Raw genomic sequence first — 7,594 nt, 5'->3', positions numbered from 1 at the left:
TTATATTTTCATGAGATACCTAACAAGGTGAACCAAGAAACAACTCACAGATTTACATCACGAAATAACATTAATACTTCATGACCTGAAAAAAAAATGTACTTTAGTTTTCTTTTAGATCTAGGAAGAACAAAAACATAAACAAAAGCTATAAAAACTTTGAATACTCTTGGAAAATTTAAGTGGAAAATTTAAATAGAAATATATTTTTAATTCTAGCATGCAGGATCGTTAACATATTCTTTTAAATTTCTCTTCTAAACATTGTACCTATTATCTTTCCTAAATTTAACATAATTTATTTTATTTAGATAATATGTTTTAATAATAGAGAACATTTAATAAATAATAATATACAAAGAAAGGAGAAAACTGTCATGAATACAATATTATGTTTTGGACAGATGGAAAAGAGCATTTGCAATTTACTTCTCTAAAGTGACAAAAAGGAATCTCCAGCAGTGAAAAACAAGTTCATTAAGTAAAGTGAGGGAAGTTCTAAAAATAAAATTGAAACTAAAAAATTTTGAATGATTCAGTTCTAAGAAGTACCCAATATGGAAGCAAAATAATCTATCTAGTTCAACTGATATTTCGAAAGAAAATTGAAAAATAAAATTTAAAATGCCACATATTTCCCGAAATAACGTTAAAAAACTGGAAAGACATCTAATAACATTGTAAAGATGCTTAAAGCCTACTATGAAATAGGATTCAAGTAGGAAAATCAAATGATTGATTAAATTTAGAACAAGAAAAATATTGGGGAGGAAATATTCTGACTGCTCCTTACAAGTCGTGTGATGAATGAATCAACTCTTTTTTTGCTTTTTTTTTTTTTGTTAGGAATTATATTCACCCTGAAAAAAACTTGAAGCAGTACTGGTACATGGAAACCAATCTAAATTAAGTCGATAGATTATAAAATGAATCTAAATTAAAGTGTATTTATTTGTCTCAAGAAATTAGACCCTGATGTACTTAATTAGCCTATAGAACTGTCAAATTGTTATTGGAAGTCCTTTAAAAATTTCCAGATTAAGAAAAAGTGAAAACAAAAACTGAAGATAAGCAAATGTTCCAAATCACCAGGTATTAAAGTGAATTTCACAAAACATTGATTGGAAAAATGAATACCAATTTTGGACAAGATTATATATGGTTTAATAGAATAAAATGAAGACAACTATAAGAAAAATTGGTAATGTGTAGAGAGCAGTGTAAGTTCAATATGATCCAGCTCTTGCAGACTATATCAGTTTTCCATTGCCAATATGATAAATTATACGAATTTAGGGGCTTAAAACAGCATATCTATTATATTACAATTTTCTAGGTTAGAAGTGTCATACAAATCTCACAACATTAAACCTAAGGTGTTGGCACAATGCATTCCTTTCTGCGAATTCTAAAGAATGCATTCTCTGCTCATTTTGTTTGTTGGCAATTGCTGGAATTGTCCGTTTTCTCTCTGGTTCTAAGTTAAGGTCATTCCCAGCCAGCAGAAGGTTTCACATTTCTTGGCTTATGTCCCCTTTCCTCCATCTTCAAAGACAGCAATGGTTATTTAAGGACTATTACCCTGAATATCTATGATTAATTCTTATTCCCTCCTTTTCAGCTTTTAAGGACTCTCCTAATTAAAATGTGTCCACCTGGATAATGCAGTATAATCACCCCATCTCAAAATATTGATCATATTTGCAAAGACCCTTTATCTATGTAAATTAACACATTGACAGAGTCTAGGAATTATTTGATAGGCATATTTGGGGAGTCATTATTCTGCCTACCACATTCAAAATATATTTGTGTCATCCTAATATCTCCCAAAGTCTCACATATTACAGCATCAACTCGATGTCTAAAATCTCATTTAAATTGTATCAGGTTGAAAATCTCAAACATCATCTAAATCATCTAAATCATCTAAATTCACTATGGGTGAAGCTTTGTATATAACCCATTCTGTAACAAAATTTCACTCCATCTGCGAACATATAATTTCAAAATACAATGATGGGGCAGGCACAGAATAACGATTACAGACTTTCTTGTTCAAAAAGGGGAAAATAAAAGGTAAAATAGAGCCATGAATCCCAAGTAATTTTGAAATCCAACTGAGCAAACTCTATTAAGTTTCTAGATCTGAGAATAATCCCCTCTGGCTCACTCCTCCATGGTGAGGATTCAGAGCTCTGCTCTCTGAATCATCTTTCCATGTTCATGAAATGTAGCACCTGTTGATCATGAGTAGTTTTATCAATCTGTTTCCTGCAAGTAGAATTTGGAGGTGAGAGGATTCACCAGTCTTCATTTCTCACTCTCTCTGTCCCTTTCATTCCAAGCTGGCAGCGTTTCTGCTAGTATAAATTTCTCTAGTTTTATGGGTCTACTGTGTTTGTCTGTCACAAAGATTTACTACATTAGATAAGAGGCTAGTCCACAGACCTTTTCTAGATAATCTCACTTCTATTTTTGGCATTTTCTGCAATGGCTAATATAATTGACATATAATTAGGTTTATTATAAGCCACTGTATTCATTTTAACAATGGTATGTAAAGAATGGTAAAGAGACTATGTTTCCAAATTTACAGATAAATAAAAAATAAAAAAAACAACAAAACAAATTAGGTAAAAGGATAAAAATTCAGGATTACTTCAATTAAAAAAAAAAGCATACATAGCTCTAGGAAAATTCCCTTGGTATACAAAAGCCAGTAATAATAACAAGAGACATGGCTTCCAAAAGTATAAATACAAACAACTTAGGTAGGAATTTTTATTTACTATAAGCTTAATATATGTTATTTGTGTGTGTGTGCTAGCAATCAAAATAATAACAATCAAACTAAATCTCCTTTGGTAGATATATAATATGTAAAATAATAAAAATAAGAATTCTACTGTAGATAACTGAATTCTACTGTAGATAACTGATTTCTCTCAGCACATATCCACAACTATCTAGGAATAAGACAATATTTCCCACTGAGTTCAAATGTAAGTACAAAGCTAAATAGCTAATATGTGATGTACCTGAAAGAGATGGAAAGTTCCAAGCCCGAATTTAAAACTTAATGAATACATCTAAGAAAATCATAGTTTAATTATAAATATAATTATATAGTTTAGAAACAGAAGAAATCAAAAACCACAAAATAAAATTTAAAAATTCAATAAGTGACTTAGATCTGGCTCATATATATGTATTAGGCAAATAAAAGGGCATTTAAGCTCTATTTATGAAAACCTTTTTTTATAGTGTATGTTGGCAGGGGTGGAAGTTTTTATAAAGAGAGTTTAGATAATTTCTCAACCTTCTCTTATTATTACCAAAACTAACAGGCTATATCTTAATAAAGCCATTAAATGCTCAATTTCTCTATCTCCCTTAGTTATAAATCTATAGTCATAAAAACTTTATATAATGTTGGCTTTGTTTTATTTATTTTTAACATAAATCTGCAACTCTGGAAAAAATATAACATGGCATTTTAAAATTTCTGGTAATTGTTATAGTAATTTTTTGTGGTGAATAAATAAAGAAACTTTTGTTAGAAATGTAGTTTCCCAAGAGTTAGAACACTCAGATAGTACTATTTAGGATAATCTCAACATTAATACTCTAGCTGTGTGGCAGGTTTATTTTTATTACAAATGACTAAAATTCAATTTGGTGCCTTCTTCTATCTAGGGACTATAATCTACCAGCATTACACACTGACAAAAACCAATTTCTGGGTCTTGTAGTCACAAAGTCATATTCTTGGAGTAGTGCCTTAATCCTAGCAATTAGAAATTGTGTCATGGGAAAAATTCTTGATTGAACACTTCTCTGAGCAATTAAGAGATGGATAATCAATCATGAGGTGAGAAAGTAGTATCTTCCCTGACTTCAACTATTTAGTGGATTTTATACAGACAATGATTAGATTTGTTCTGTTTGGCAATTTTTAAGTTGTTTAAAAAGTTAAAAAGCAATAGATTAAATATTCAAGGAGATAGCTTTTTAGTTAAATGACTTTGAGTATGTGTTGTTCAAGAAAGATCTCAATATTCAAAAGTTATTAGGCATATTTGAATGTTGGAGAACAAGGTCAAGCAATGGAAGAGGAATTGGGAGTAATACTTTCCATGTACTTCAAAATAATGAATAGATTAATTATGACTTCAAATTTCTATTTATTTTTATGTGTATTTGCCTAAATCTTGTAGCAAAAAGAACAAGAAAAACAATATTCTACACATTTTTTAAAGAGAAACATTCCAATATTTTAATATTAAAAGGAAAACATTTTATCTTTCAATTGACTGAAATTTAGTTGAAGTAAAAAAATAAAATTGGATGGATCTAGTTTCAACAGTTTTTAAACACGTAACCTTAAGCAAACTGCCAGTCAAGCACATGAAATTGTCCAGGAAGACTTTTTAAGAAAAGAAAGAAAAAGTTTGGGGAAATAATGGTGCTAATACCAAATTTTAAAGGATGGATGGAAGATAAGTTTTGGAAAGGAAAATAAGATATACACAGAGAGGTGATATCTTTGTTACTCAATAAGAAAATGCTAATCACCTTGATAAGAGCTTTACCAGTGAAACTAAGGACAAAAATCAGACTAGAAATTTCAGAGAAAAAAATGGAAGACAGAAAGAAAGGGTAAAAACATTAGATATACATCACTCTTTTCAGAAAATTCTGATTAAAGAAGAAAGTAAATATGGTTAGTTATAAGAAGAAAAATATTTTTAAATTTTTTTCATCAGATTTGTGTATTGAAGAGAAAGTAGAAATAAAAGAAATGAAAGAAAAGCGGGTATTTTATGATGTGTTGTCCTTTACATAATGGAAGAGGACATAATTCATTATACAGATGGCAAGATGAGCTGTGGAGAGGGTAAAGAATTTTTCTTCCACTGGAATATAAAAAAAGTGTTAGAATTTCTTCACTTCTTTTCACATGATCAGGTTTCTGAGAAATATTGCTAATGGTACGATTTTCTACAATGCCAAAAGTTTATAATGTATGAAAATAGAGCTTTTAAATTTTAACTTTTTATCTTTCAAGAATAAAGTACAATAGATAACCAGAGAGGCACTTTCATACAGTTTATTTGAGAATTCATTATTAAACTCTTAGCCACAGTACTCTATTCTTCTCAAATATAAGCAAGAGTGAGAAGATACCTAGCTATAATAATTACACTCTTGTAACTAATATGATGTAATGAGATTACTTATACATGCATGTTTCAAGAATAGAGATATTGTAATTAAGAAGTATAGCTTGGACTCAATTTGTTAATGTAGAACACCAGGAATAATGGAAGAGAGTGGGTCTAGAAAAAATATTGCAGTTAGCAGGTCATTTTTTTTTACATTAAATTGAAGAAACTATATTTTATGAAAGTTTTATCTTTAACTTCTATATATTGTTTTTTAAAGAAATTTTGTTGGAATCTAGGAATTTCCTATTTTTAAATTTTTCTTCACTTATTCCTTACTTGTTAATGCTACAATTTAAAACAGGCTTAATATAAATCAATATGTCTAACAATATAGAAATGGCTTAAAAACTCAGTTTTTATTCACTCTATTATTTTAAATATAATCATCTTCTAAATAACTATCATTTCATTTTGGTTTATATAAGAATGATCACATTCTTTTTTATATATGAATACTCTTGTGCATTATCTTGATTATATTAAACATAAAGTCAAAAAATCTAAAATCTGTATGTTTTCAAGAAACATTTTGATATCTATTTGGTATCTATAAATAGAATGATTTCTAATATCATATACCGCATGATGATTTAGAAGGGGAAGAATAAAAGTTTTCTGGTGGGCAAGTAATTCCTGAACCATCGTTATGATAAAATGTTAGTGTTTTGGACCATTCAGGCTGCTATAACACAATACCATAGACCCGGTGGCTTATAAACAACAGAAATTTATTTCTCATGGTACTGGAAGCTAGAGATCAAAATGAAGGAGCCAGGAAATTTGGTGTCTGGTGAGGACCTGCTTCTGCTTCACAGACTTTCATGTTCTGGCTGTGTTCTTACATATCAAAAGGAACTAGAAAGCTCTCTCGGATCTCTTTCATAGTACACTAAACCCATTCAAAAAGGCTCCACCCGCATCACCTAATCACCTCTCAAAACCCTCACCTCCCAATATCATCACATTGGGATTTAGGATGTCAACAAATGAAGTTTGTGAGGAAACAAAGATTTAGTACATAATTATTAATATATACAATAAAGTAAATATATTAAAATTTGCATGTATGTGACTTGAATCAACTCAAATCATTAATATTATATTTTAGAATCAAGTGAAATGTCGAAATTGTTACCAAAGATTTTCTCAGTTTTAAGGAATAATGTAGTACAAATCAAAAAATTAAAACAGCAAAAGATTACATCTTTTCTTGTATTCAATTGAAGAAAGTAAGAAAACTTTACATTTTCATATGCTCTGTCTGAAGATCAAAGAGCATTACATGTCACAGAGCCTAGAGGAGCGCAGATTATGTGTATTTTACTTTCTTCATTCAGCACCTAGTATCTGTCATGTACCTATGGGTGCTAAATAAATAATTTTGACAAAGGAAGTGATGACTGCATATTGACACTGAGAAACAAAGTTATAAAATTTTAATCATGTTGTGTAGTAACAAAAATTGCAGTCCACTATTTCATAATGAGTCAACTGCCAGTATTTTTCTCTAATCTTGTCACTTCTATCACTGGCTTCATGCTTTTTTTCTGTCCTTGGTGTTCTATGCTATAAGGTAATTTTACGTGAAATTAGAATAAGTTCATTTGATTGCCTCATTACCTTTAGCATGAAACCATAGATGAATAACTTTTACAGAACCACATTGTGTGGGATACCATTGCACAATACTGATTATTGTAGATAATAAAAACCTATCAATTATGGAGAGGGTATAATTCCCCAAACTCCTACCCAAATTAGGGATCTCATCCATAATATTAATGATATATATTCCTTTACCCTTTACCTGAATATTTCCACTGTTATAAAATGTTGATTCTCAATATAGTGTATTTTGTTTGGATGGCTCCAATTGATCAAAAATATTTCATTATTTTAATCAAATCCTAAATGAGATTAGTTCCTAACCCTTTCCCTTTGTTCAACTTCTGAAAATATGTATAGACTAAATCTCTCTTCAGTATTACAGCTTTATATAAGTTAAAGCAACTCTTAAGGTTTGTCATAATCTGACTAGATTTTCTGTTTACCTTGGAAAATTCTAGTTTATACCTGTTTTCCTAGAAGAGCATTTGTCCACCATAAAAATTGTCCCCAATTTTCATTTCTTAAAAATAAAGTAATAATATTAAAAATTGGATAAAATAAGCCAGAATTTGTTTTGTAGATCTTTAATTATACCTCTTGTCACCTGGAAAGATATCTAATAGTGTATGTGATATATGTGCAATAACAGTGTTATCAAATTAATGTGATTAAATTTGAAAAATGAGCAAAGATAACTCAGGCATTCAGTGAGGGTTCAGGTGTAAAGTTTGTTTATAATTAATGTGACATTAGGT

The sequence above is a fragment of the Pteropus medius genome, unplaced genomic scaffold, assembly GCF_902729225.1.
Source record: "Pteropus medius unplaced genomic scaffold, Ma_sr-lr_union100, whole genome shotgun sequence".
Lineage (NCBI taxonomy): Eukaryota > Metazoa > Chordata > Mammalia > Chiroptera > Pteropodidae > Pteropus > Pteropus medius.
The sequence above is the reverse complement of the archived record's forward strand: the minus strand, read 5'-3'. Positions refer to the sequence as shown.